This window comes from Myxocyprinus asiaticus, chromosome 38, assembly GCF_019703515.2.
Source record: "Myxocyprinus asiaticus isolate MX2 ecotype Aquarium Trade chromosome 38, UBuf_Myxa_2, whole genome shotgun sequence".
Taxonomy (NCBI): Eukaryota; Metazoa; Chordata; class Actinopteri; order Cypriniformes; family Catostomidae; genus Myxocyprinus; species Myxocyprinus asiaticus.
Window position 1 is genome coordinate 950536 of NC_059381.1, and position 27829 is coordinate 978364.

The 27829-nt window shown below is 39.5% G+C and overlaps 2 long non-coding RNA genes across 2 annotated transcripts; both read right to left on the reverse strand.

Moving 5' to 3' along the window:
- Positions 1–1252: 1252 nt before the first annotated feature.
- Positions 1253–7912, reverse strand: LOC127429099 (uncharacterized). Its single transcript, XR_007895227.1, has 3 exons — positions 7741–7912; positions 7474–7598; positions 1253–1353 (listed from the first exon to the last, which is right to left on the reverse strand). It is a non-coding gene; the product is annotated as an uncharacterized LOC127429099 (long non-coding RNA).
- Positions 7913–24395: 16483 nt separating this feature from the next.
- Positions 24396–27578, reverse strand: LOC127429098 (uncharacterized). Its single transcript, XR_007895226.1, has 3 exons — positions 27494–27578; positions 26343–26371; positions 24396–26221 (listed from the first exon to the last, which is right to left on the reverse strand). It is a non-coding gene; the product is annotated as an uncharacterized LOC127429098 (long non-coding RNA).
- Between the last annotated feature and the right edge of the window lie 251 nt (positions 27579–27829).

Sequence of the window (27829 nt, forward strand, 5' to 3'; positions counted from 1 at the left end):
TTTCCCTTTAAATTAAGTTTTTTCTTCTTACCCCATTAGCAAATAGTTTTTGTTGTTATAAGCAAATCATTACTAACTTAATTAGATTTATCTAAAAATAAGACAAAATATCTTATGTAATTATGATTCTCAAGTAAAGATTAAGAAGTCTTGGATATTTTTACAGGAAAATAAGACAAAAATAATACATAATAATAAAAACTCTTATATTTATTTAAAGAGGTCATGACATGAGGAATACAATTTTGTTAGCCAATCAAAACAGTGGGCGTTTACGTTAAAGTCTTAAAGCAGTAACAACACCAAAACCAAGTGTTTCAGTCAGAGTGCCTTGCAGAGACAGGGTGGAAAATGATGAAAAGAAAAACCAAATTATGGCTTTTTTTGGTGCAAAAAAAACTTTACTCAGGGATCATTTAAAGTTTTTCGTCAAACGCCTCAAACAGGAGCAATGACAGAGACATATGTGAGCCTGAACAATACAGCTGAGCTGTCTCCAGTAATTACTGAGAAACATGAGTATTGAAGTGAGGGGGGTAAATAAGCTTAGTTAGAGATGAGTGATTCTGAACTGAGGCCCTGGCACATTAAAGAAAGGAATGGGGACATTTACTGACGTTGTTTGAAATGCGAGGATACTTGTAAATGTTGACAGCACAATTACCTATATTTAATGGAGTATTCTTGGTTCAATACAAGTGAAGCTCAATCGACAGCATTTGTGTCATAATGTTGATTACCATAAAAATTCATTTCGACTGGTCCATCCTTTTCTTTAAATAAAGCAAAAAATCTGTGTCACATCCACTTTTCACGCTGTTTTGTTATCGGCAAAGTGAAAATGCGTAAAAAATGTTTTGCGAAATTTGCCATCTTCTGCTTGTGTTTCCATTCAAATGACATTTTATCGATAAAAATGGTGTGCTTAAAAAAAAAACTTTGTCTCAAAAGTTTTGGTTTATTGCATAAGAAATCTGCCCTTAAGCTGTTTCCATACAGACGTGTGTTTATCACTATTTGTGCACCTTTTGCCTCCCAGATGTCATACATTTTTTTTTCCTGAAGTTTTGGTAAAATAGGGAGAGTATTGAGACAATTAATTGAAATTAGCAGCTTACTGTCATTTTACTCTCACAAATAAAAGCAATCAGAAGACGAGGAATTGCAATCCAAAGGGAGCTGTTGCCCTTCTGATAGGACTGTAATATCGGTCCTGATGTTGCGTCTATCGCAGGTTGCCACCGGTTTTGACCCGAAAGTGAATCACCATGGCCGTGTTCAAGCTGGCATCCTGCACCAATAATAGGGAAACTCTCGGTCTTAGTATAGGGAGCATCCATCGATGTGTATCTGCTGTGTGCACAGATAGTAAAGGAACATTGATGCGGTGTAATATCAGTGTTTACATATATGATACATTCCTGATATTCAATAGGATATTTTGAACAATCATCTGATCTAAAGCATCACCATCACAACTGCATTATGTCCCGCATATTTGTCCAGCAACTTTTAACGACCAACTGAACTTGATTGTCATCTCAAATTAATTTTAGCGTCATAATGCATTTTATATTTTCTGAAGAAGCTCAGCTAATGCGACCCAAGGTCAAGAGGGTTAGATTTAAAATATTTAAAAGTTTTAAAATGTTCAAAAGCTCGTTTCCTGAAAGTGAACTCAGCATTGCACAAATAGTTCTGATAGTTTATAGTCTTGATAATCATCTACAGAAGAAGGTACGGCAAATTTAAGTTTGTGTAAAGAAAAGGCAGTTATATAGGCGTAACAATATTATTTTTTCATTTGGTAATTAATTATTTTATTTAATGCTTTATTCATTTGGTAGGCTAATTTATTTAATTTAATACAGGGAATTTTGCCGGCATTTTTTCAAAAGTAAGCTAAACAATAATTTAATATAATTGAGCTATATGTTAGTGTTCCAGAAAAGCACACTGAAGCTTTTCTCCTAGTATTGTGTATTTATTTTTCATTTAAATCATCTTTGTGCACAGAAATTATATGTTTTTTATATTGTGGACTAATTCCATGACTGCCGTCTATTATTTTGAATAGTGTGGAAAAGCGACTTTAATAAATAAACGGATGTCTACCGCGATTAAATGAATCACAAACAGTGGCCATTCATTTGTTCTCCTTGTCACTTGTCGATGACCGGTGCATGATACGAGATATTTGTGTCGGCACTCCTGGAAGTGTCATGATGCAGATGTGTTTGCAGCATCGGATCTGTGTAGGTATGCCGTTAAGACCAATCCATAACAGTGCGAGTAATGCTTCACGTACAATAAATTGGCTTTCAAGTATGTATACCTTGTTGTCATGATTAACACCAGCTAACGATTGGGGTAAATTCTGTCATGTGACTCTATATTTTTGCATTAATGCCAATTTTCTCGACAAAAAGTGTTTCCAAACCAGTTTTTCGCAACATTTGAAGTATCAACATAAAGTTTATGCGCTAGAGTTAAACGGAAAAATATTATGTCGACACTTCAGCTATATCGGTTAACTTTTTGATGCGCTACACTTTTTGTCGGAAAAAAATAGCGAGGAACAATGGAAGTGAATGGGGCCAATCTATAAACATTAGCCACAAGATGTAAAGAATATGTGTGTTGCTCACTAACCTTTTCTGTGTAAAATTATATCCAATTTTACAACTTCATTGCCATGATGATGTAACGCCGTAAAATCTTTAATCGCGCAAAAACCAACAACTTAAAGAATTTTACAACTCAAATAATACACAAGTATTCACAGGAGAAATAATGTAGTGCATTATAACATTTTTCACATTTCTGCTTTTAAATCCTCCAAAAATTGTTAATCAACAACCAAAGCTGTCGAATTAGCTCAAAGGAGTAGTTCACACAAAAATGAAAATTCTCTCATCATTTAATCACCCTTATGCCATCCCAGATATGTGTGACTCTCAATGTTTCCTGTGATCAGAGTTTACCTGCGGTTGTGTTTATATTGTGGTCGAGAAAATTGTGTTAGGCCAACGTGTAATCCAATTTCCTTCAGACAATAATGTGAAACTTTTTAGACAAACAGAAACATCTTAAACAACTCTTCAGCAATGACATACTCAAGGCTATGCTATATTAGGACCTTGACAACCGACAGTGGCAAGAAGAAGTATGTGAACCCTTTGGAATTGGCTGATTTTCTGCATTAATTGGTCATAAAATGTGATCTCACAAACAATTATTATCTGTCATGTCTTTATTGAACACATCACATTAAACATTCACAGTGCTGTGGAAAAAGTGAGTGAACCCTTGGATTTAATAACTGGTTGTTCCTCCTTTGGCAGCAATAACCTCAAATAAGTGTTTCAAGTAGCTGTAGATTAGACCTGCACAACGTTCAGAAGGAATTTTGGACCATTCTTCCTTACAGAACTGCTTCAGCTCAGCTATATCCTTAGGATGTCTGGTGTGAACGCTCTCTTGAGGTCATTCCACAGCATCTCTATTGGGTTAAGATCTGGGCTCTGACTGGGACACTCCAAAGTCATTCTGTAGTGGATTTACATTGATGTTTAGGGTCATTGTCCTGCTGTATCACTCAACTTCTACTGAGCGTCAGCTGGTGCACAGCCACCTTGACATTATCCTGTAGGATATCTTGATAAACTTGGGAATTCTTTTTTCCATCAATGATGGAAAGTGGTCCAGGCGAAGCAGCAAAGCAGCCCCAAATCATGATGCTCCCTCCACCGTACTTCACTATTGGGATGATGTTTTCATGTTGGTATGCGGTGCCCTGTTTACACCATACGTAGTGCTGCTTGTTCTTCCCAAATAATTCAAGCTGTAGTTCCATCAGTCCACAAAACATTTTCCCAGTAGTGTTGAGGAGTGTCAAGATGGTCTTTGGCAAACTTCAGATGTGTAGAAACATTTCTGATGGAAAGCAGCAACTTACTTCATGGTGTCCTGCCATGGACACCATGCTGGTTTAATGTTTTCCATTTAGTAGACTCATGAACAGAGATGTTAACCAGTTCCAATGATTCCTTCAAGTCTTTATCTGTCACTCTAGGGTTTTTTATTACCTCACTGATCATTCTGCTGTGTGCCATTTGAGTCATCTTGGCTGGACAGCCACTTCTAGTGAGAGTACCCACAGTATTAAATCATCTCCATTTACATTTATGCATTTGGCTGACGCTTTTATCCAAAGCAACTTACAGTGCCCTGATTACAGGCACAATCCCCCTGGAGCAACCTGGAATTAAGTGCCTTGCTCAAGGACACAATGGTGGTGGCTGTGGGGATTGAACCAACAACCTTCCACTTACCAGTTCAATGCTTTAGTCCACTACACCACCACCACTCCATTTATAGACAGTTTGTCTAACTGTGGACAGATGAATATCTAAATTCTTAGAGGTAACTTTTTAACCCTTTCCAGCTTTATGCAAAGCAACAATTCTTGATCGTAGGTCTTCTGAGATCTCTTTTTTGTGAGGCATGGTCCATGTCAGCAGATGCTTCTTGTGAATAGCAAACTCAAAATGTTTGAGTGCTTTTTATAAGTCAGAGTAGCTCTAACCCACACCTCCAATCTCGTTTCATGAATTGGATGCCAGGTTGGCTAACTCCTGATTCTAATTAGCTTTTTGTTGACGTCATTAGCCTATGGGGTTCACTTACTTTTTCCAACTTACACTGTGAATTTTTGAATGAAGTATTCAATATGTACACAAACAATACAATAATTTGTGTTATTAGTTAAAACAGATTGTGTTTGTTCATTATTGTAACTAAGATGAAGATCAAAACAGATTTTAAGACTAATTTATACATAAATGCAAGTCACTCCAAAGGGTTCATATACTTTTTCTTGCCACTGTATATTTATGTAAATTTAACTAAAAATTCAGGATTTGAGCAGTAAAATTGTTGTGCCTTGATACATAACACAAATTGTGACAATGTAACATGTTATACAGAATTGTGTCTGTGTGAACCGAGTGTGTCAGTCAATGTTTAATGATGGGTGAGTGTTTCAGGGTTTTGGGGGGGGGTGGAATGTTCAGGCCGAATGACCCTTGACACGAACATGAATTGTGTCTTCATCAATTGTAGTGAAGTGAATGAAACTGGGGCGAGTGGAAGATCTCTTAGGTTTGAGGATGGTTAGTCATGTGTGTTTGTGTGTGTACATGTAGGTCAGATTATGACTCATTATACAAAGGGCCCCGAGGAATGTGGGCATTAACACACACACACACACACACACACACACACACACTCTGGTTGAACCCCACACATACATTTGTATGCATGTATAGGGTTTTTGTCAGTATAGAAATCATCTGAACTCTAAGCACACATTCGCACTAATGGCTGTGACCACACAGTGGCTCTGCATGTTGATGTCAGGCATACTGAAGATATTCTGTGAAGTCTGTAGATTTTATGTTTGAGATTTACCCAATTTTTAATTGGTTGGTTGGTTGTTTTCTTTTTTAAGTTGTACTTAGCTGGCAAAGACCAAAGAGGTTCCTACAGAATAATGCTTTTGCAGGAAAGAGAGCTGCAATATATTTTATATTAACTATTACCACTAATCGCGACCACAAGGAGGTTACCCCATGTGACTCTACCCTCCCTAGCAACCGGGCCAATTTGGTTGCTTAGGAGACCTGGCTGGAGTCACTCAGCATGCCCTGGATTCGGACTCGCGACTCCAGGTGTGATAGTCAGCGTCAGTACTCGCTGAGCTACCCATTCTATTTATGTTGAATAAATTAATTATGGTCCCATAACGAGTCATTGTGAAGAAGAAATGTGAGGTGCTGAGTGTGTGACCTGTGTGTAACAATGAACAAGAAAGAAATATAGAATTTCTTAAAAGTAACTTAAAAGTAAAGTAATTAGTAATGTGATTACGTTTTCATTTACATAATTAGTGAAGTAATCTGATTACAATTTTTTACATTTTTTTTTTTTTTTTGCATTTTATAAACAACAAGAATAATGACTGGTTTACGTTTCATGAACGTTTAAGTACACACAAGTCAACCTTTAGGTAAATTTAAAGTCAGAGATGACTGAAAGTAAAGACTTGCGGTTCAGTAACAGCTCTGACTGATTCAGTGAGTCAGTTTAGTGAAGGAGTCATCAGACTGATTCAAACAGTTGGTGAGTCATTTTGAGTGATTCGTTAAAAGGTCTGGCTCATACGATTCATTTGTTGGCGAATCAGACTACACTAATCGTGCATTATGTTTGTTTTTGAGTGCAGCCAGCATATTGCAATACGATAAGTTTTGCTGTTATTTTGCATTGTTCACTCTTTTTATCTCATCACATTCAACCCAGACAGGAAGCTCACAAATTGGGTAAAATAATATTTATTTTGCCGTGGCGCTGGAAATTCAGTAGCGGCAGACATTCACTGTTTACACTACAAATGTTATGTGGTCACGTGTATTAATTTTGTTACAACCTCAGAATACGGTTTCAGATATCAGACCACAAAACGTTGTAAACCCTTTATACGCCGAGTGTTAAACTCTTGTGATCAGAACAGCCGAGACCAATGTAAAGACAAGCTGTATTCAGAGCCATCTATTACAGGGGTTCACAACGGGTGCGGTACCACCCTCCAGTGGGTGTTCAAAGGATGCCAGGGGGCGCTGAGAGCAAATTAGTAGAGGGGGGGCGTTAGGTTACAAATGGGGGGCGTTTATCAGTCATGTTAATCAAATCTATTGTCAACTTCATGTTTGCATTAAAATGTTTATGTAGACTCCATTATACGGGTTGGTATGCATTTGCACAGCAGTTCATCTGATTCTGAAGTAGCGACGCATCTGAATTATCTGGTTTAGCAGGGTCTCTGTAGGTGGATTCGGCTCAATGGACAGAGCAGCGCGAGCGCAAAGCAGGTGCGTTTTTACTCACAGACTGGTCTCAAGCTCTTAAACGCGCATCTCTGGTCATTGCAGCGCCGCGACAACCAGTGAGAAGCACGGTGTGAGATGCGGAAACCATTTGAATGCGGCACTAGCCTTTGACTACGGCACAGGTCTCTCCCTCAGGCTTTTCACAGCTTACACAGGCAAAGAACCACCCACTTAGGCAGGAAAAGCCATCTAAGTGACATGTAAAGCGACCAGTCACAGTCAGGTTTGTCATTACGTGGTGTTTAGGGGCGGGGTTATCTGAGACGTCTCATACCATAATAAAAGATGCATGGGAAAATAAATAATTTATATAATGGTACGTGAGACTCTGCAAGCGCTTGCACAGAAAACACAGGAAAATAGTGGTATAAGTACAGCACAGAAAAACTTACAGAGTATTTCACAGACATAACTAAGTAAACAAAGCAGAATATGCAGCTCTGCTCATGGATATCCACTTTACTTTCTGCTACGTGCCTCAAACCAAATGCTGAATATCTTTAAAAGAGTTGATGTCACTAACCTGGCAAACTTGGCCAAATTCTGTGATTATTTAGTCCTCAGAAGCGCTCATTGTATCAACACGGAACCTTTTAAACTCGACTCGTGGTTTTACCCGGACCAGCACAAACTAGGCTCCCGGAAATCCTGTAGAAGTCAGGGTAAGGCAAGCGGTAAGGGAATGAAGTAAGGGGGCGTTCATCAAAAAAAGTTTGAGAACCACTGATCTAGTATCAGCAATAATAGTAAGAATGTTCAGTAAGTTATCAGGAACTTTTCCCATACTTACAACTTAAAAAACGTAGCAGTTCGTAATGATTGTGAAATAATCAGATGGTTGACTCAGTCCCTGAGTGAGCCACTGAATTCTTTGTCAGGAAGTGGAACAGTTTTCCAAATTGAAGGAGCAAACACCGGAATCTTGTTATTTCCTGTGTGTCACCAGAAACGATGGAAGACCAATTTTCCCTTTTCCTCTCTCTGAGATATGACACATATGAAAGAGAACATGTTAAGGACTTTGGGAAAAAGAGAGTCACACCTATTTGGGTAGTTCTTAGTAATTCATCAATTGTGTGTACGTGTGAAAGTGAATCTTGTAGGGTTCCACACAGATGAAAACAGTCACTCAGAATGGTTTTTGCATCAGCGTTCAGCATCTTTATTAATATTTGTGAAGTACTGCAGTGCTGCATGCTATATGATCCACCACATACAGATGCCAAAAACCATTTGATTTTGCATCCGTCAGCATTTTGTTAACAGAGTCAAGTTGTTAAATGTGTGCCAGCCAGGTGTTTTCTTCATGTTTACACTATACATCTATAAAACATGTCTGACCATGATTAATAAGTGATCTTATGAATGATAAATGCAGTTTCACTCGCTTGAATGTAACAGTCAGTTTTTGGGGTTAATGCAAGTAAGGAGCATTACATAACCAGATTACTTTTTTGTTTCTGGTGACTGCATTTACTTTTCTATTTATTTCATGTATTTATTGACAGATGCAATTGAAAATACACATCATTGCGGATTCACAATCTAATCCACTCTAAAATACCGAACCTATTGCATTTGGTTGCGCCAAATATATAACTGGTGTGATCTGTGACAACACATGGATGGATGGCGTATGCAGGGCCGCATTAATGCACAGGCTTACCTGTGCTTAAGCCCCGGGGCCCATGGCAGCAGGGGGTCCCGAACTCCCAGGGGGGCAGTCGCAGTATTTTCCCGTCGACGTTCTCGTTAAAGACGCTGATGTAAACACAGAGAGGGTGCACAACGGCTAAACCCATCCATGTAGCACATGATCATCGAGTGAAAACATTCCGCTCTGCGGCCAACATACGATTGTACCGCATATTATGTACCAGACGGTGGCCTATCCGCATGAGCGCAATATAAACAATTCTCGAAAATTTTTACCAGTTGACACATTTCTAGCGGTATATCATTTTAATCTGTATTTAACCTTGTGCAACCCCACGTCCACATGCGTGGATGTTGTATTTTGGCTTCGCTATACACAACACATAATTTTATTGAATTTAAACTGACTGATCTCAGTTCAGGAGACTTTGTGCTGTCAGTAAAGGGTTAAACTATCGACGCACCGAGTCATGTGACAAAACAACATGGTGCTGACCACAGCGGAGTTTGACTTTGGAAGAATCGTCAACAAAACTACATCTGGTAAGAAACCTGATTAAGTTGTTACATTGAAACCTGTTTGAGTCTCTAGTTTCATCCGATATTCCATTTTTAAAATTTGAGCGATTTATCGCAAAACGCCACACTGTTAAACACAATGACCACGTATGTGGACTGTAGGCTCATTTTCAGTTAAAATATCCGATATTCACTGTCTGTACATTATCACACTGAGAATAAATGAGTTCATCCAAAAACTGATAAATGTGTCTTTCAGAGGCTTTATATGGAGTTAGGATGAAAATAAGGTGCATTTCAAACTGTTCTGAGACCAGTGCAGACAGACAGCACACTGGAGGTTAAGTCATTCACTAAATAGGGAGCAAGGGAGCATCCTATAGCTCTCTATGCAGTTAAGTGCATTCACTCCTAAAATCTGATGAAAAGTTCAGTTTCAGGCTGCAGATGATGTTTGGATCACTCAGCATGTTTGACAGACATGTGACAATGATAATCAGTACATAGATTCAGAATTTATAATGTATCATTTTATTTTAACATGGTTGACAGTGATTGGATGATGCTGGACATTACTTTGAATCAGAATTAATTATGATAATTTCTGATGTAATGTCTGTAACATCTCAAAAACATGAATAATCAACACTCCTGGAAACATCATAAACAATCTGATAAAAATAAATCTGTCTTTCTATAGGTTAGATATTATTTAAAATTTCACAACTTAATCCCGCTGTCCACATATGAGGACATAAAAACAATGTCACATAATTACTTACTTTTTTATAAGGAATAATGGAATACTGTATCATTACTTGTAAATGTTACATTCCCAAAAACGCAGGGCAGATTTAGCATCAGTTCTGAGTTGTGACCTCAAATCACGTGTTAAAACTCTCACCCGCTAGCTGTGAACACACCGCACTCTGAGGTCAACACAAACCTGACAGAGGTCACGGATGACTCACATCTGAACATGCCAAGAGCAGCAAAGCCTTGACCTCTGGCCCAGAGAGGTCAGTGTCAGGAGAGAGCAATAACCTGGTCAGTGTAGTGAGGGGAGAGCATATGCTAGCAGTTATTTTTGAACAAGCTCGTGCACACACACACACACACACACGTATACACATGTATACACTATTACGCAGTGTTTTCATGCAGATTGTTAAGAATGCATCAGAATGCATATTTTTTACATTTCAATGCTTTTGCATTTCAAACTTATGCAGAATTAAGGATTTTAGTCCTAAATAAAGCTGTAACTGAAACCATTGGCAACAATTTCATCATTTTAGTGAAGAATGTTCTGCAAGAACTACTGAAGCAAGCGGTCTGTGAGTTTGGCAGCGTATTTATGTTCTGATTTGGTCCGTTGTGTTTCATGTAGTCATTTGCCGTTACAGGAAGCAGATGAAGAAAGACTTGGCACCATCTGTCTGTCTGAATACTTGCATTTATTGAAGTCCCCAACCAGAGCTTTTTAATTTAGGAATTCCTGTTGAATAAACGGACAGATCAGAAGCGTTACTGGCGGGCTCAAAGAGGGTTTTGGGTCTAAATGTGACAGAGTTCCTATGAAATCTCCAGCTTCAGGCAACAAAGACGGGAGGTCACAACACATTCTTTCCCCTCTCTTTCTCTCTCTCTTACATCCATTCTTTCTTTTCAGTGTTGCATGTCCAATTTCCCGCTCTGTTCCTGATTTCCGTTTTTTCAGTGTGGTCACAGTGAAGGTCATTCACTCAGTGTGTCAGTGATTCGACTGCTACATTTGAGTTCACTTGAATGATGGCAAATGGTGTGTTCATCTATAAAACCCTCTTTCTCTTAATGTGAGACAGATTTCCAGCAGCACAGAGAGTGAATGGACTTTCTTTCTGTGGCGAGCAGGGCGAGGCTGAGCGGCGGATGGGCAGAGCGAGGCCGGGAAGAGAAGTAGCGAATGAGCTCCTCCTGTGTGCCACACCGGTCTTGCGTTCCAGTGAGGGCCGGGGAGTATTTAAGGAGAGAAGACAGCGGCAGACGAGAGAGAGAGACGCATTAAGCTGTCTGTGTGTATCTGCGTGTCAGTGTGGTGCTGCTGAAAAGAAAACCTTTTGTGTACTGCTAAAAAGCGGCCTTATTGTGTGCAACTGAAAAGTGCAACAATAAATGTCTACGTGTTTTGTCAAGCCGGCCCCAGGATATGAACCTGTTGATTGGTTAACTCCAGGAGAATTTCTATAACGATTTTTCAACAAAAACACACCAACCAGTGAATTGTGAAAGTGTTTACTTTTGTTACTATCTCTGGTAAAGTACCAGCACTTTGTGTATCTCTTCTTTCAGTATCCCGTCTCACACCTGCAGGACGGGGCCAAACGCTGCCTCTCTAGAGGCTTTGATTGATGTTGGAGGATTCTCATGATGGTTCTTCCCACGGCGACTGTCTGTTGCCTCATAGCTAACATTGTGATGAAATGGCATCTTGTTTCCCTGGGGCAAGTCTGGACACATGAAGCCTATTAAATGTCTCCCATTGCAGATATATGTGTGTTGATATTACGTACAGTATTGTGAGAATAATGACATTTAAAAGAAATCATAATAATTTCCACACTGAAAAATATATGTTGTGTTTTGAATGCTGGTATGCTGGTGTCCTCAACTTAATAAGCAAGACTTACTTGGCATTCCTTCTTTAACAGAAAGACCAAATTCACTAGTCAAGTTTTGCAAATTATATGGACTATTTTTATTATTTTTTGTTCCTTTTTAGAGCTTGACAGCACCTGGTCACCAGCCTTTTCATTGTATGGAATAATGCAACATGACCATTTTTCAAACATCTGAGTTATTTATTCCATGTTAAATCAACCAAATTTCAGAAACTTCATTGGGGGAAATTTTTATTTTGATACTTTTTCTGAAGAAACAAATGATAATGAAAGCCATGGATCAGTATTTACTGGGTAATGCATTATTTTGTAGAGGGGGGTCAAAATGACAATTTCGTAGCAAAACTACAGGTAAACAAAATCACCTTAGAAATGTTTCAGCATCAGTATTATTATTATTTTACAGAGATAGGTTGATCTATTACTATAATCAGTTGACTTCAGCACCTCTTGTTGCATTATATGCCAGTGGTGTGAGTCTAAAAATGGGAATCCAGGAATACACTTTTATTAAGAATATGTGATGTGTGTGTTTTTCAGTTAGTGCTGTTCAGTACCAAAATAAAAAATGTTTTATATTTCAGAAATGAAACATCTGCAAAGCTCTGGAGTGCATCATTAGGGGTCCAGACAGCAAAGATACTGAAACTTGACTGATTTTCTAAATCTTAGAGATCCCAAACTTGGTGGGATCCCCACTTTTGGGCGAACATATCAGTCAGACATTAATATCAACGAAATGTCTTTCATAACACATATCTTGGGCAGTTTGGCAGTGGATCCCCAATGGATCTTATCTCCCTGTGTTCCCACGCCAGACACATTTGGCACTCTTTATATTTTGGAACTCTACACACATATCAACCAAGACAGCGTTGGTGGATTTTAGTCGTAAATATCCTGAGTGATGCATTCTTGTTTTTAACCTCTCATATCACTGCATTTAGATACAGTGAGGTGTAAGTTGAGTCCCTCCACAGGCCTGATCTGGGACCAGGGGGTGGAGTAGAGACCAAACCCACACAGCTGATACTCTGACTGGGCTGCTTACAGGACGTTCGCCCCTGATTTATGTTCTGCAGGTGCCTGTGAAAGGCTGAGCAGATTTAAACAAACAAGCCTTTCAGTCGTGTTTTACGACTGTGATTCCTCGTAAAGTTCTGAATAGAGTGAGACGAATGTTGAACGCTGTCGGAGAGGAAGTGTTTTGGTTTATTTGTGGATTGGGTGCATATTTACAGAAGTTAGTGTGAATGTTTGTGTGGTTTTATAAGGAACTTGCTTCCAAAGAAACCCCACCACACAACAGCGCACAATCACAAAGATTTCCAGGCTAACGCTGTGGGCTCTCACCCGCGGAGGGTTTGTGAACGCTGCTGCAGGTCGGCTCTGTTTTCAAGCATTCCCGTGGTTATAGCTCGAGGCTGTTGCTCTATCAGATACAAGACAACCAAAGAATCCTCTGTTGTTTTATTAAGCAGGCCGCTATAAATCTACATGAGAATGAAGGGAGGTTGGTGGTCTGAAACGACTTAAGTCGTAAACTTTCAACATGGCAGAGGAGAGTATGGTTTCTGTAGTGAATGACAGGTTTTATTAATTTTTCTAAATACATCTAATTGTTAACGCTTGCAGTTTCATTTATATTCATTAATGTACTGTATATCAGCAACCGTTTGATGAATTTTGTACATTTTTACACCCCGTGAAAATAGCTTGTATTTGACCAAAATTCCATTATCGTCAGCGAGCTAACTCAGTAATGTATTATGCTGTCAAAATAAAAGTTGTATTCTGTAATATGTAGCAGAATACTTTCTAAAAGTAACCTTCCCAACCTGGGTATGAAATTAGCCTCAGCAAGACAAATGAGTCATTGTTTTTCAAAACCATTAAAACTTTAATTTCCATCAGCGTCATTTCCAGCACAGAATTGCCATGTGGTGTTTAAGGAAGGACCCAAATGCAGAGGAAATAAATGGATAAGTCTTTATTGAAATAGAGAAAATGCAGCGATGGAATAATGGGCAGAGAAACCTGGCACAGGTTGCAGAGCGCTGGAGTGATGTGGATGACAGATGAATGACGGCAGAGAGCCAGCGTGGGACACCTGGGCGGAGAATGGCGGCGAAAAGATGAATGGAGTCAACGGGGTCAACAGTCTGAGAACAGGCAGTCCAGGTAAGTAATCCACAGGATGTATATCCAGAGAGCAATGACCAATAGAGCGAAATTCTCACAGGAACAAACTGGGCGAGAGAAAACAAAAACAGCACAAAACTGACGAAAGGCAAGACTGAGCGTACAAAACAATCTGCCGACTAACACGACACAAAAGGGAGAATACATAGGCAGGGAAAATAGGGAACAGGTGTGGGTAATTGCCCCACGAGGGGCACGAAGGAGCGTCCCCAAGGAAACACTAATTACGCTGGCCGCGTGGCAGAGGAAAACACAGGAGGAGAACGAAAACACACAGACACACAGAAACCCAAACGAGACCATGACAAGAATAGTATTAAACACAATACAGAATTTGAGATGTGCTGGAAATGACACTGTGGTGGGAATTTTCATGACTTGAATGACATAAATCTCCTGTGATGCATGAACATACACTGATGGACATTGTTAGTAGACAAATCAACTAGTGAGAGTGTGAACAAATGTTTTAACGAGACTTTACATCCACAGTGATAAAAGTGCCCGAAGTTGAAGAAACACCCATTAATGCACCAAGTTTTTGGTACTGTTTTTAGTACTGTGAGTCACCACTTGATGTTGGATATAAAACCAGTTGAGAACTGCTGGTCTAGATGGTTGATCAGCTGAACTCGACCTGGTAGACCACTTGGTCAAGCATGGCAAAAAAAGTATGTGAACCCTTTTGAATTAGCTGGTTTACTGCATTAATTGGTCATAAAATGTGATTTCATCTTCATCAAAGTCACAAGTATATACAAACACAATGTGCTTAAGCTAACAACACACAAGAAGACCATTCCTCCTTATAGCCATATTCTTGGGATGCCTGGTGTGAATGGCTCTCTTGAGGTTAAGGTCTGGGCTCTGACTGGGACACTCCAAAAGGTGGATTTTCTTTTATTGAAGCCATTCTGTAGTGGACTTACTTTGATGTTTAGGGTCATTGTCCTGCTGCATCACCCAACTTCTACTGAGGATCAGCTGGCACACAGCCACCCTGAATTATCCTGTAGGATATCTTGATATACTTAGGAATTCATTTTTCCTTCTGATGGCAAGCGGTCCAGTCCCAGAAGCAGCAAAGCAGCCCCAAATCATGATGCTCCCTCCACCGTACTTCACGTTGGGATGATGTTTTCATGTTGGTATGCGGGGCCCTTTTTACGCCATACGTAGTGCTGCTTGTTCTTCCCAAACAATTCAGCCTTAGTTTCATCAGTCCACAAAACATTTTCCCAGTAGCGTTGAGGAGTGTCAAGATGGTCTTTGGCAAACTTCAGAGGTGCAGAAATGTTTCTGCTGGAAAGCAGCAGCATCCTTTGTGATGTCCTGCCATGGACACCATACCTGTTTAATGTTTTCTGTATAGTAGACTCACGAACAGAGATGTTAATCAGTTCCAATGATTCCTTCAAGTCTTTAGCTGTCACTCTAGGGTTCTTTTACCTCATTGATCATTCTGCGGTGTGCCCTTTGAGTCATCTTGGCTGGACGGCCACTTCTAGAGAGAGTATCCACAGTACTAAATCATCTCCATTTACAGACAGTTTGTCTAACTGTGGACAGATGACTATCTAATCTCTTTGAGATAACTTTGTAACCCTTTCCAGCTTTATGCAAAGCAATAATTCTTGATCATAAGTCTTCTGAGATCTCTGTTTTGTGAGACATGGTCCACGTCAGCAGATGCTTCTTGTGAATAGCAAACTCAAAATGTTTGAGTGCTTTTTATAAGTCAGAGTAGCTCTAACCCACACCTCCAATCTCATTTCATTAGTTGAATGCCAGGTTTGCCAACTCCAGACTCTAATTAGCTTTTGTTGATGTCATTAGCCTAGTGGTTAACATACTTTTTCCAACCTACACTTTGAATGTTTGAATGATGTATTCAATATGTACAATTAGTTATTAGTTCAAACAAATTCTGTTTGTTCATTATTGTAACTAAGATGAAGATCAAACCAGATTTTAACACAAATTTATACATAATTGCAGGTCATTCCATAGGGTTCATATACTTTTTCTTGCCACTGTATCTGGTGTAACTTGAGCACTTTAAACTGTTATGAACTGTCAGAGGTTTGACAGAGCAGTCATTTACTCTTTCCAGTTACTTCCTGTTCCATTATCAAACTGTGTCCATGGCAACATCTGATTAAACACCTTTAAAGATATCAAAATCCCTCACCACACACACACACATCTTTTCATGTGTAGCTAATTGTGAACTGGAAGGAAGTGATGACAGTGTCAGTGTTGCTTTATTAAACAACAGGAAGTGAAAGAGCAGTGGGGCATTTTTTTTACATCTTTCCCCCAGTATTCATCTGTGTCTGTGGTGAGGACTAGAGTTTACAGTCAAAAAGGCTGATCATAGATCAGAAGAAATCATGGTCACCATCAAGTCAAAGTTTTGACTTGTTCTTATGAACAGAGACAGGAAGTGATGTCATCTATGTATGCTGCTCAAAAGAGGAAACTTCATGGGTGAAGCAGCTTATCTAGCTTTTAAAACTGGAGTATTGAAGTATTGGTCAATGTTTTGATTATTAATACTCATTGATCTTCTGTTGATTGATTAGTGTATTTTTTACCTTCAGAAATCCAGACTGACTCTTAAACTATTTAGCTATAAATAATCAGGGCATAAAACATATAATGTAACCTTCAATGATGATGTGAATTCAAGATCTATATAAAAGAATGGAACAGTTGTCCTGTAATAACAACAGCTGACATGTTTCTCTCTGTCTGTCTCTGTTGTTTTTATTGTAGTTGACAGATTTGTGAATGTTTTATATTTTTGAGGAGCTGCCTATGGCTGGATGATTCTTCACATGTAAGGCAAGTTTTTCTAGTGAAGTCATGTTCACAAACACGCTACAAACTTAACTACATGTTTCAGTAGTGTGACATTAACTTATCTATTTTCATAAAAGTGTAGCTTTTCCAGCAACGCTTCAATTGTCTCATAAAATTGCAAAAAAAAATCTGTTCTTCCAGACAGTTCATGTAAATGAACTGGTTAAAATAAATAAAAATAGATTCACTTACAGTATATTTAGTGCTGGTTACTTTTAGTGAGTCTTTTGGACAGCTCATGTAAATGAACAAGTTCACATAAATGATTCACTGATTCACTTGAGCCCCACAAACGGTCCGTGCAGCATTAAAAGGGACTTTTATCATTACATTCCGACTCATTTATGTAAATAGGGTGTTTTCTAGTTTTATTCGTTTATATTTAATAAATATATATAAATATAATCCATTTTTATGTTCAATTTAATGTTGCAAACCTAATTGTTTTATGTCACAATAAACAAATAAAAAATAAATATAGAATAATGTCACCTGATTGTTATATATTCTTTAAATAGGCCTTGCTGATATGTAGTTTTTGTTAGTAGTGTGTAGTGAGTACTGGGTAGATTACTTCTGAAATGTAATCTGGTACTGATTAAAAATTACACAACTTAAATTGTAATCAGTAACCTAATCTTTAAGATTACACTTTTTAGGGGCCTGGGTATCTCAGCGAGTATTGACGCTGACTACCACCCCAGGAGCCGCGAGTTTGAATCCAGGGCATGCTGAGTGACTCCAGCCAGGCCTCCTAAGCAACCAATTGGCCCGGTTGCTAGGGAGGGTAGAGTCACATGGGGTAACCTCCTCGTGGTCGCTATAATGTGGTTCTCGCTCTCGGTGGGGCGTGTGGTGAGTTGTGCGTGGATGCCGCGGAGAATAGCGTGAAGCTTCCACACGCACTATGTCTCCACGGTAACGTGCTCAACAAGCCGCGTGATAAAATGCACGGATTGATGGTCTCAGACGCGGAGGCAACTGAGATTCATCCTCCGCCACCCGGATTGAGGCGAGTCACTATGCCACCACGAGGACTTAGAGCGCTTTGGGAATTGGGCATTCCAAATTGGAGAGAAAAGGGGTGAAAATCCCCCCCCCCCCCAAAAAAAAAAACATTTCACTTTTTAGGTAATCTAATCTGATTAGTTTTGGCTTACTCATTGAATATTTTGATGAAAATATTATAATTAATTTTATATGTATTAAGTACTAATTAACCCTCGTGGACCCACTTTATATGAGGTGTTTAACTATTATGTACATTGTATTTACATTTAAAGTACCTGCATTAAATTACATCTGTAGTTACACTGTTAACCTAACCCTAACCTTACCCTGACCTAACTTTAACCTAGCCTAACTCTAAACGTACCTCAACCTCAGTAGCTGCAAATGTAAATCTTGTGAGAATTTTGCAGAACAAAATGTAGTTACACAATAAATACATTATATTGTATGTATTTTAATGTTAGTACATAGTAGTAAAAGACCACACTTGTTCCATTAAACATTAGTGAAACATAGATAATATATAACATGCATATATAAACCAATATAAGATGCTCCAAATGCTTCTTTAGATTGGATTTGGAGTCTTTTTCAATGGATATAATTGTTATAACAGTTATTTTTCTATACTGGTCTAATTTGATGGTTTTTGAGCACTTGTCAGCTGCTCAGGCTTGAAGACCATCTAAACCAGCTGAAGACCAGCTTGACCAGTAAATCATCTTAGGCTGAATGAAGAGGGTTTTTTTTCTAGTAGAACAGACAGTATTGCATGTATAAAGAGTCTTTCTTGTGTGTTCATGTGTGTTGCGTAAGAGACCCGGACACGTTCAGCTTGGCTGGGCAGGAACAGACACATCTCTCTCTCTCTCTCTCTCTCTCTCTCTCTCTCTCTCTCTCTCTCTCTCTAATAAAGTTAATTTATCTTTCTGTCTCTCTCGTTTAAGACTCTTAATCTCTTTGACACTATCAGTCTGTTCATTTTATCAATATATCTCATCTATTTCTTTCTCTCTGTGCACTGTGAGCAGGTAACAGCATGACCTGTGAATCTACACTCCTGCTTCATGTCCAAAAAAACATGTCTTGTGATGGTGATATCACACACTGTTATATAAGAATGTTCACACCATGTTGTGTGTGTTCTGAGAAGCAGATTATCATCTGGTTCTCTTAGCCTGCATTTTGTAAGTTGAGTTCTTATAATGGCAAGCACATTACAGGCCTGTTGTTCTAGAATATTCCACCTGTCATGCCAAAGTCACTTGTTGTGAACAACTCAATTTTAGCCAAGGGTTTTACACTTACCCACTGTTTTGCTCTGCTTGGCAAAATAACAACAGGAGGACCTCGTGAACATAAACAACTGTAATTGTTTTGACCACAAGAGCCCATCCCAGTGACAGAATGATTTTTTTTATCATGTTTGATGTGCTTTACCAGTTGCTGGAACATTAACTCAGCAGGTAGTCCCGGTGGTCAAGTGATTAAATGACCTCCTAAACGAAGCTTACACCTGAAAATCAGAGGAAAAATTAGCTAGTGTGACGCCGGCTTAAGACCATCAGAAACCTGTTAAAATGTCCAGTTGTGATTTTATGTAATGAACTCAATGAAATATGGCTAGAAATGCCACATTTATACTAACCAAACTTTCCACAGGAGTAAGGTAAAGTTCTGGATTCAAAAGCTAAAGATACACATGAGAGCCATGTAAACAAACTTCCTCGACATCAGGGTAGGGTTGCACCAGCTGTGCATAAGGTTTCATTTAAGTTTAGGTGTAAAGTTTATACTAAGGGCTTAGTAAATACGTCAGTGCTTAATTTGGTTGTGTCACCTGTTCTTAACGCAAGACTCAGCTAGTAGGTCGTAAACTCTCCGCAAAACAACATCTAGTCGCATAATATGACATTTACCTGTATTGATCCAATAAGCAGCCTTCAAATTGTAAACAGAAGTGTGTATCTTTTCACGGTTGATGTTCAGACCATTTTCGTCTCACATTAACTGTTAACGGTAATAAATTGCATTTCAGTTGAAATAACTTAATAAGTAAATAAAAATAATAGTAGGCCTATATTTAAAATGTAAATAATATTAATGTACTGTACCTAACATTAATAAGGGGCAATACATAAATATTAAGAACAGACTGGAAACATTTTACATTTACTTATTTTAATACCCTAAACGATTTGAATGTTATATACATTATATTTTGTAACTGTGCATGCAAGCAATATCGGGCGATATGCACAGGAAAGTGTACCGTTTAGATCGGTTTCGTGCTGAAGAGTGACTAAGAAGTCTCTCCAGGAAGTTCTCTCTCATCTCATCATATATGTCTAAAGGATTGTCTGTCAAGCAAAGCATGAGCTCATTGATGTTATTTAATCAGTTTGCATTTTTATTCAAACCGCTACTTGGGAGCTTCCGTGAATACTTAGTTTGCACGTAGGGTTAAGTTTCACCTAAGTTTAATGGTTCACTAATGGTTAGTAGTGCATAAATTGATGCTAAGTGCATCAAGGAATGATCCGCCCCTCATCATCGTCGCCCCGCCTCTTAGGGCCTCCCTTCAGGAGAGCGAGAAGAGGTGCATAATTAATAAGCCTCATTCTGACAGTGGTGAATGAGGCACACCTGATGGGAATAATGCTTCATCACTGCTGTCTTTAAAATGCAGAGTGCACCTCTTCTCAGGGAGCTGGCTTCCAATCTCCACGTGTGTACACACTGGCATTCTCGCACGCCCAGGACCAGAGCTTGGAGGGCTCAGAGCTGGACGAGATGGTGTGCTGCCGGACCCGTTCCTCTGACCCCCGGACGAATTAATGAGTCACCGAGGGTGAACAGCTCACGTTGCCGCCGATGGGCTAGATGCCGGGCCACCTTCCCCTCATGCTTGCTGTGGGCTTGAGAAGACAGGCCGCCAGTGACGCCGCTGCCCCTCGTGCCGTGGACTTTGGAGGGGAGCATGAGCGGCCGACTGACCCAGCCCGTGCCTGGGCTATCCTATGGACACTACCCCGCCCATTCAGGGAGACCCGTTCACCACGAGGATGCCAGATTCCCCCTTTATTATGAACACTATTCCCCCTTGGACACTTTATTACCCCTTTTGGACATTTTATGTTTATTTTTGTTTCCAATAAATGCCTCTCCGAGGCTTGACACCACACCCACTGTGTCTGTCTCTTGCTCACCCCGCCACAGTGGTGGAGAATACGGGCACTTTTGTGGGCAGAGATGGCGCAGGTGGGCACCAACAGTGACGTCACTCTTCCTCTCATTCGCCGGTTAGATGGAAAGCCTGGACTGGGACGGAGAAAACACGAGGATGGCATCCCAGCTGCAGCAAAGGGTAAGTGGCACTTAATAAGCATTTACCCTGTGGCTGGCTGAGGCTGTCATATTAATTCGTGTTTTTTCTCTGCTCCCACCCGGGTGTGAGTGAGAGGAGGAGTTGGCCCGGAGAGGAATCCCCCCATATGTCCACTCCGACCGTAGGGCGTGGTTGAGGAAGTAGCATTCCTGTGTGGGCGGCTAAAGAGTGTGCACTTCAGTCAGGCTCACGATGGGAGTTGGGCAGGAGAGCGAGAAGAGGTGCATAATTAATAAGCCTCGTTCTGACAGCGGTGAATGAGGCACGCCTGATGGGAATAATGCTTCATCACCACTATCTTTAAAACACAGAGTGCACCTCTTCTTGGGGAGCCAGCTTCAAATCTCCACTTGTGCACACACTGGCATCCTCGCACGCCCAGGACCAGAGCTGGGAGTGTTCGGAGCTGGACGAGATGGTGTGCTGTCGGACCTGTTCCTTGGACCCCCGGATGTGTTAATGAGTCACCGGGGGTGAACAGCTCACATTGCCACCGACGGGCTAGTTGCCGGGCCGCCTTCCCCTCATGCTTGCCGCAGGCTTGGGAAGACAGGCCGCCAGTGATGCCGCCGCCCCTCGCACCGTGGAATTTGGAGGGGAGCGTGAGCGGCCGACTGACCCAGCCCGTGCCTGGGCTATCCTATGGACACTACCCTGCCCATTCAGGGAGCTCCGTTCACTGCGAGGATGCCAGATTCCCCCTTTATTATGAACACTATTCCCCCTTGGACACTTTATTACCTCTTTTGGACGTTTATTATTGTTTCCAATAAATGCCTCTCTGAGGCTTGACGCCACACCCACTGTGTCTGTCTCTTGCTCACACTGCCACAGTGCCCATTTACTGTACACTACAACTAGGCTAATTTACGCACAGGTGGTGCAACCGGCCACTGTTGGGGTCTTGTAACATCCTGAAATTTTGTGAAAATACTGTACAATATAACGTTACCATAATCAAGTATTCCATTAAGCCCTATAAATGCTCTTTATTGCATTGCTTTATTTAAATAGTTACTTCTACTATAATTATATAGATTTAAAAACCTGATCAACTGGAATTCATATTTTTATGAAGATTAACGTGTGCTGCAGGTGAACGTTTTTATCACTTGGTCCAGCCACGGTATTGAGTCACCACCTTTCTGTATTGGATAAAGTCATGCTCAGCCAGAGTGCATTTACTCAACGAGATGCCTGTGAGACATTCAGAGACTCAGTGAGACAGACGGCACATCACTTCTCACATAATTCTAATGAAAACATCACATCTGTCAGACAGAAAGCACCGCATCACTGACGTACCTGCACAGGTGAGAGCTGCTGGCTATTATAACTCCTGTTCAGTGTGTGTGTGTGTGTGTGTGTGTGTGTGTGTGTGTGTGTGTGTGTGTGTGTGTGTGAGTGTGTGTGTGTGTGTGTGTGTGTGTGTGTGTGCTTACTCTGACACACCTGAGCAAAGTTGAGAGTTCTTGGTTGGGCATTTCATAGATTACAGCTGTTTGTCTGTATCCCTGAAGAACTAGACAGCTAAATGTTATTGCTCAGAGGTTGTTCTGTCATATCTCAGGTGACAGTTATGTTTGATTTCAATTTAAACTTTGTATCAGATAATTAGGGATCCAAGCACTGAAGGTACTGGAAGCCTATTGTGCTTGTACTGATTTTCCTTCTTTTTTTTTTTTGTTCTAAAGGTGTCTGGGCAGCAGACACCTTTAGAGACACCAAATTTGGCAGGATGGTCCCAAATCCCCCCTCTACTCAGGTGCACACACACACACCCATCCGACCCTAGGTGTTGCTATAATGCAAACATTTCGCTAATATCGCTGCAATCATATGAAATGTCTACTGAATGAAAATCTTCTGCCATTCCGATTTTTCGAAAAACCTCCACCTAGGCTGTTAGTCTCATTGACCAGAAATTTTGACAAAATTTTAATCAACTGAATTTTGATTGATCAAATGATGAATAAAGAAGATATGGAAGAAGATATAGGTTGATACATGAATTGAGCCATGGCTAAAAAATTGTCTAATATCCTCTAAATGATTAGACAAATCAAAATTCTTGTTAAAAAAATTTCATTAGCCTCTGAATGCAAATCAGACCAACAGTCTATAGGAGTTTGAAAATGTAGGTTTTTCGGGAAAATGGCAGATGGAATTCCTACAAAGTAATAAAATTACTTGACAGATCTGTTCCTTCAAATTTGGCAATTATGGTCATTTTTCTCCACTTTTGTCAAACTGCTTGGACCCCGACAATTTCCGCATGCGACTATACTTCTTCTAAAATCCTTATGAGAAATAGACACAGTGAGTGTGTATACATGTACACCAATACATTGATAACTCCCAAAAATCAATTTACATGACGTTTACATGAGATTTGAAATAATCCTGTTATTCTCTGTTTTTTGATTTCAATCCGTGAAGAGGCATGCACACAACACTTGCGTACATTGAATAAACTGGTAAAAATGCCAGTAAAGGTGTTTACATCCAATCGAAATCGGTGTAATGGGCAAAAATCTACCCGTGATGATCTGTTTATACCGATATGACCTGAAATGACCTTGGGCTGTTTAATACGTATACATTACCACACACATTGTTGGCTTATTAAGCATAATCGTTGTCAGAATGTGCATGTAAACATGCTCAGTGTTATCTGCATTGCTATTCAGTGTGCTGCCCGCAACGTCATCTAGAGTGCGAAATACTGTATACAGCGCAATCAGTGTAATTTCGATTTCCGAACAAATTATTCTTATGAGTTGGTTCTTTTGAATCTACACCACATAACAAACAACGCTACTTTCCGTACTTAAAGGGTTCGTTCAACCAAAAATTTAAATTCTCTCATGATCTCAGCTTTCTAATGACACCTAGATTGAGCTTCTAGTCCACTCAGAGGCCGAGATATTCAATAAAACAACAAGGATGGTGCATGAACTGAAAATTAGACTGAATGTCTATGGACGAGTACATCTGTGAGGACTAAAATGCGTTAGAGCACCACCTACATTTCAGATCTGTATATTGTGATGGAATGTGCTAGAGAAAAAATATTTTTTTCTAGTGCTTCCTGCCATCTAGTGGAATAAAATGAGACTTTTTAAAGTGAGGTAGCATGAACAGAACCAGAATTACATGCTTACAAAGGTAGGACAAAAAAACAAAAATCATAAGATTATAAACATTTTGAGTTTAAAGGTTTTTAATTCTGGACTGACTTTTCTGTCTCTTTTCATCAGATCTTTACAGTGTGCTTTTCCATTAGTGCAGCTGTAAGCATCGAGTCAAGACAGGAAGTGCTCTAATGGCTTCCCTGTGTGCCTTTATTGTGTCTTAATGCAGCGTGTTTATGGAGAAATCAATGAAAAATCATTCCTGCTAATACAGTAACTGTCCACGTGCAGCTGATATCGGCCACAGAGTCAGACCGATGTACTGACTTTCACAAAACTTTAAAAGAGAGATGAGACAAATATCATGTCTGATTCTAAAAAAAATTAGGTCAAATGTCAAGTTTATGAGGGTTAAAGCCAGCTGACCCTGCAGAAGTCGTTTAGATCTTGTCTTTGATGTTGGAGCATGTGAACATTGTCATTCTTTCCTCCCATCCTGGGTTTGTATAATGTGTTGCTGAAGGAATAGTTCACCCAAAAATGAAAATTAATTATTTATTTGCTCTCATATTGTTTCAAATCTGCATGACATTCTTTCTTTCATGGAGCACAAGAGATGCTAGGAATAAAAGCCTCAGTCACCATTCACTTCCATTGCATCTTGTTTGACATGGTCTGTTGTGTCTATGATTATTATCATGAATTATTGCAGTACATCCCTGTTATTGATTGAGGAATTATGAGCTTATATTTTCTCCCTGATGTTTGGAATACTCATTTCCATGGCAACAGAGGAATCTATATGTTGTTACTAGAATGTGATGGAATAATTGCCTTCAATTCTAGAACACAACCGGAAGTTGTTTTACATTTATGATGTTTCATTTGTTTCATTTTTTTAAACAATCTATTCATCTAGTCTCTGTCTCTCTCTGATCATCTCTGCATCTTTCTGGCTTTTAATATTTTAACGTTCTGTTCATGTTCTCAGTGAGTCTTAAGCTGATGTGTGTGTGTGTCAGACTTTTGCTGACTCTTGATTTATTTAGATTTTCAGAAAATTCTCCTGCTGTCAGGAGGACACTTTAAGGACATCCTTGAAAAATGTAGTTCCTGTAGTCAGATGTGCTGTTGGATAAACATACTGATTAAATGTACAGCTTGAATGCACTGTAAGAAAGAGAGGCTGACAACACTAATGGCCCCGATACACTTCCGGAGAAGTTCTTCTTCGTTCTTCTTTCAGGGGTAAAATTAAATTCTAAATAGCCAAGCAACGGTATACAATGAACAAGCTCCACAACATTATAAAACTAAATTTCAGGGTTTACACATAACGCACATCCAACACATTGCATCTGAATATATTAAACTGTTCATCTCTAGCACAACTGTTAACACTCACACCCTGTCTACACCAGATGCGAGAGTCAAAAGCAGTAGAACCCATTATAATCAATGATGCTGTTGCGGCACGTCGCATCAACAGTAAACAGATGTCCCGTTACATTTTGCGCTGCACGCGCTGGCACTACTACTGCCAACAGTGTTGGGGAGTAGCTAACTACGTGTAGCAACGCTACTAGCTTAACTACATTTTCAGTAGCTTGACAGTAGCTCAGCTGCTTTTAAAACAGAGTAGCTTAACAGTAGCGAACTACTTTTTCCAGCAAGTAGCGGTGTAGCGTGACCAAACACTACATCATGTTGGTCAGATTATAACTAATAGCCTTCCTTATTGAGTAGAAGCCAAACTTTTACTGGCAAAGCGTCCGATGACCTGGCAGCATATTTCTGTCTGCTGATCAGAATCAGGCAGCGTCGTCTTCTTCTTTTCTAATGGCAGATTACAAACAAAAATAGTGAATTACCACCATCTGAGAGTTTATTACAGCTCACTTGGATAAGAAGAGATTGTCTGATGGTTATGTAAAGCGAGCAACCACAGTTTGTTTACCTTTACAAGACGTACAGGGGCAGGTAAATCTGAAAATGATAAAAGAACACCATTTTATTCTTCTATGAAACAAAGAATGTTTCAGACACTTTGTTCTTAATAGATCACACAACAGCAAATTTACCTTTACTATTTTAAATAAAATAATTCAAAAAGTGATTATTGCCTTTTGAGGGATTTTGTTTCTGTTCTAAATATGTTTATTTCGCTTCTCATCATCTGTGCGTTATTAGGAGCAGCGAGTGAATTATTATTATAATATTTATAAATATACAGTATATATTATTATAATAGTTACTATCATGCAGAACAATTTATTTCTCCATTTCTTAGCATTTAATTAACTTTTATTTTCATGTAAAATAATTTATGCAACAGTATTATTATGCAACAATCTAGGATGACCATCCGTCCACTTTTTTTGGACCTGAACAAATATTTGTAGAGCAACCTCTGTGTGTGACCTGTAAAGCTGGCACTTGCATGTCAATGGCAAAAAAGTCAAAAAATACAATGAGCATGAACCCAGGTGAGGGGAGAAACAAGCCCTGAGTCTTTATTCACATATTATCCACACTAAATATTATGTGACAAGAACAAAAAATGCCAGCCCAAGGAGAGTTTGTCATGTAAATTTGATCTTTCGGGAAGTAGGCTACACCTGGCCACAGCAGGACTGAAAAGTGTGAAGTATAATATAAAAATAATTTGTTTTCATTTTATACTGTTGTATTTTATTTTATGGCCATTATTAACTGTAATAATGTTACTATTCATTAAATGTATTTAATTAATATAAAAAAATGTCATTAGTGTAAATAGTAGCTTCAATGTAGCTAGCTACTTTTTGATAGTAACTTGTAGTGTAGCTAACTACTTTTTCAAAAGAGTAGCTTGACTGTAGCTTAACTACTTTAAATGATGAGTAGCTTGTGAAACTACAGTTTCAAAGTAGCTTCCTCAACACTGACTGCCAAAAACACAAATAAATGGTTTAGAAAGTTTGTGTCAACGTGTCCGGTGTAGACAGCCTCAAGCCGTTGTGTTGTGTTGCATCATCGGACGTGCCTGGTGTAAACAGAGTGTCAGCACCATAAACTATCAAACAGTCATGACATTTTAAACATTCATGAATGAAATGTTTTACTTACGTTTTTGATCCAGGGTCCAAGTGTTTTTAACTGTCCCATCCCTCAACAGCAGTTCCTTTGCAAAGCTTGAATCGTTTTATGACTGCTTCACAAGCAATCCACATTGATATGAGCCAAAAAATAACATGCAATCCATGCTGAAATACGCTGAAGACACATCCACATCCAGTTTCCAGTATCATCCTGCACTGAAATGCAAATGACCGGAAACGCATCTAAACGGTCAAAGACCTCCATCCAGCGCATGTTTACATACACCAACAATTAAAAATAGCGCAGATGGGGAAAAGAACGTGTTTATGATGCGTTTGTGCTCAAAACAGCAAGAGGCAGCAG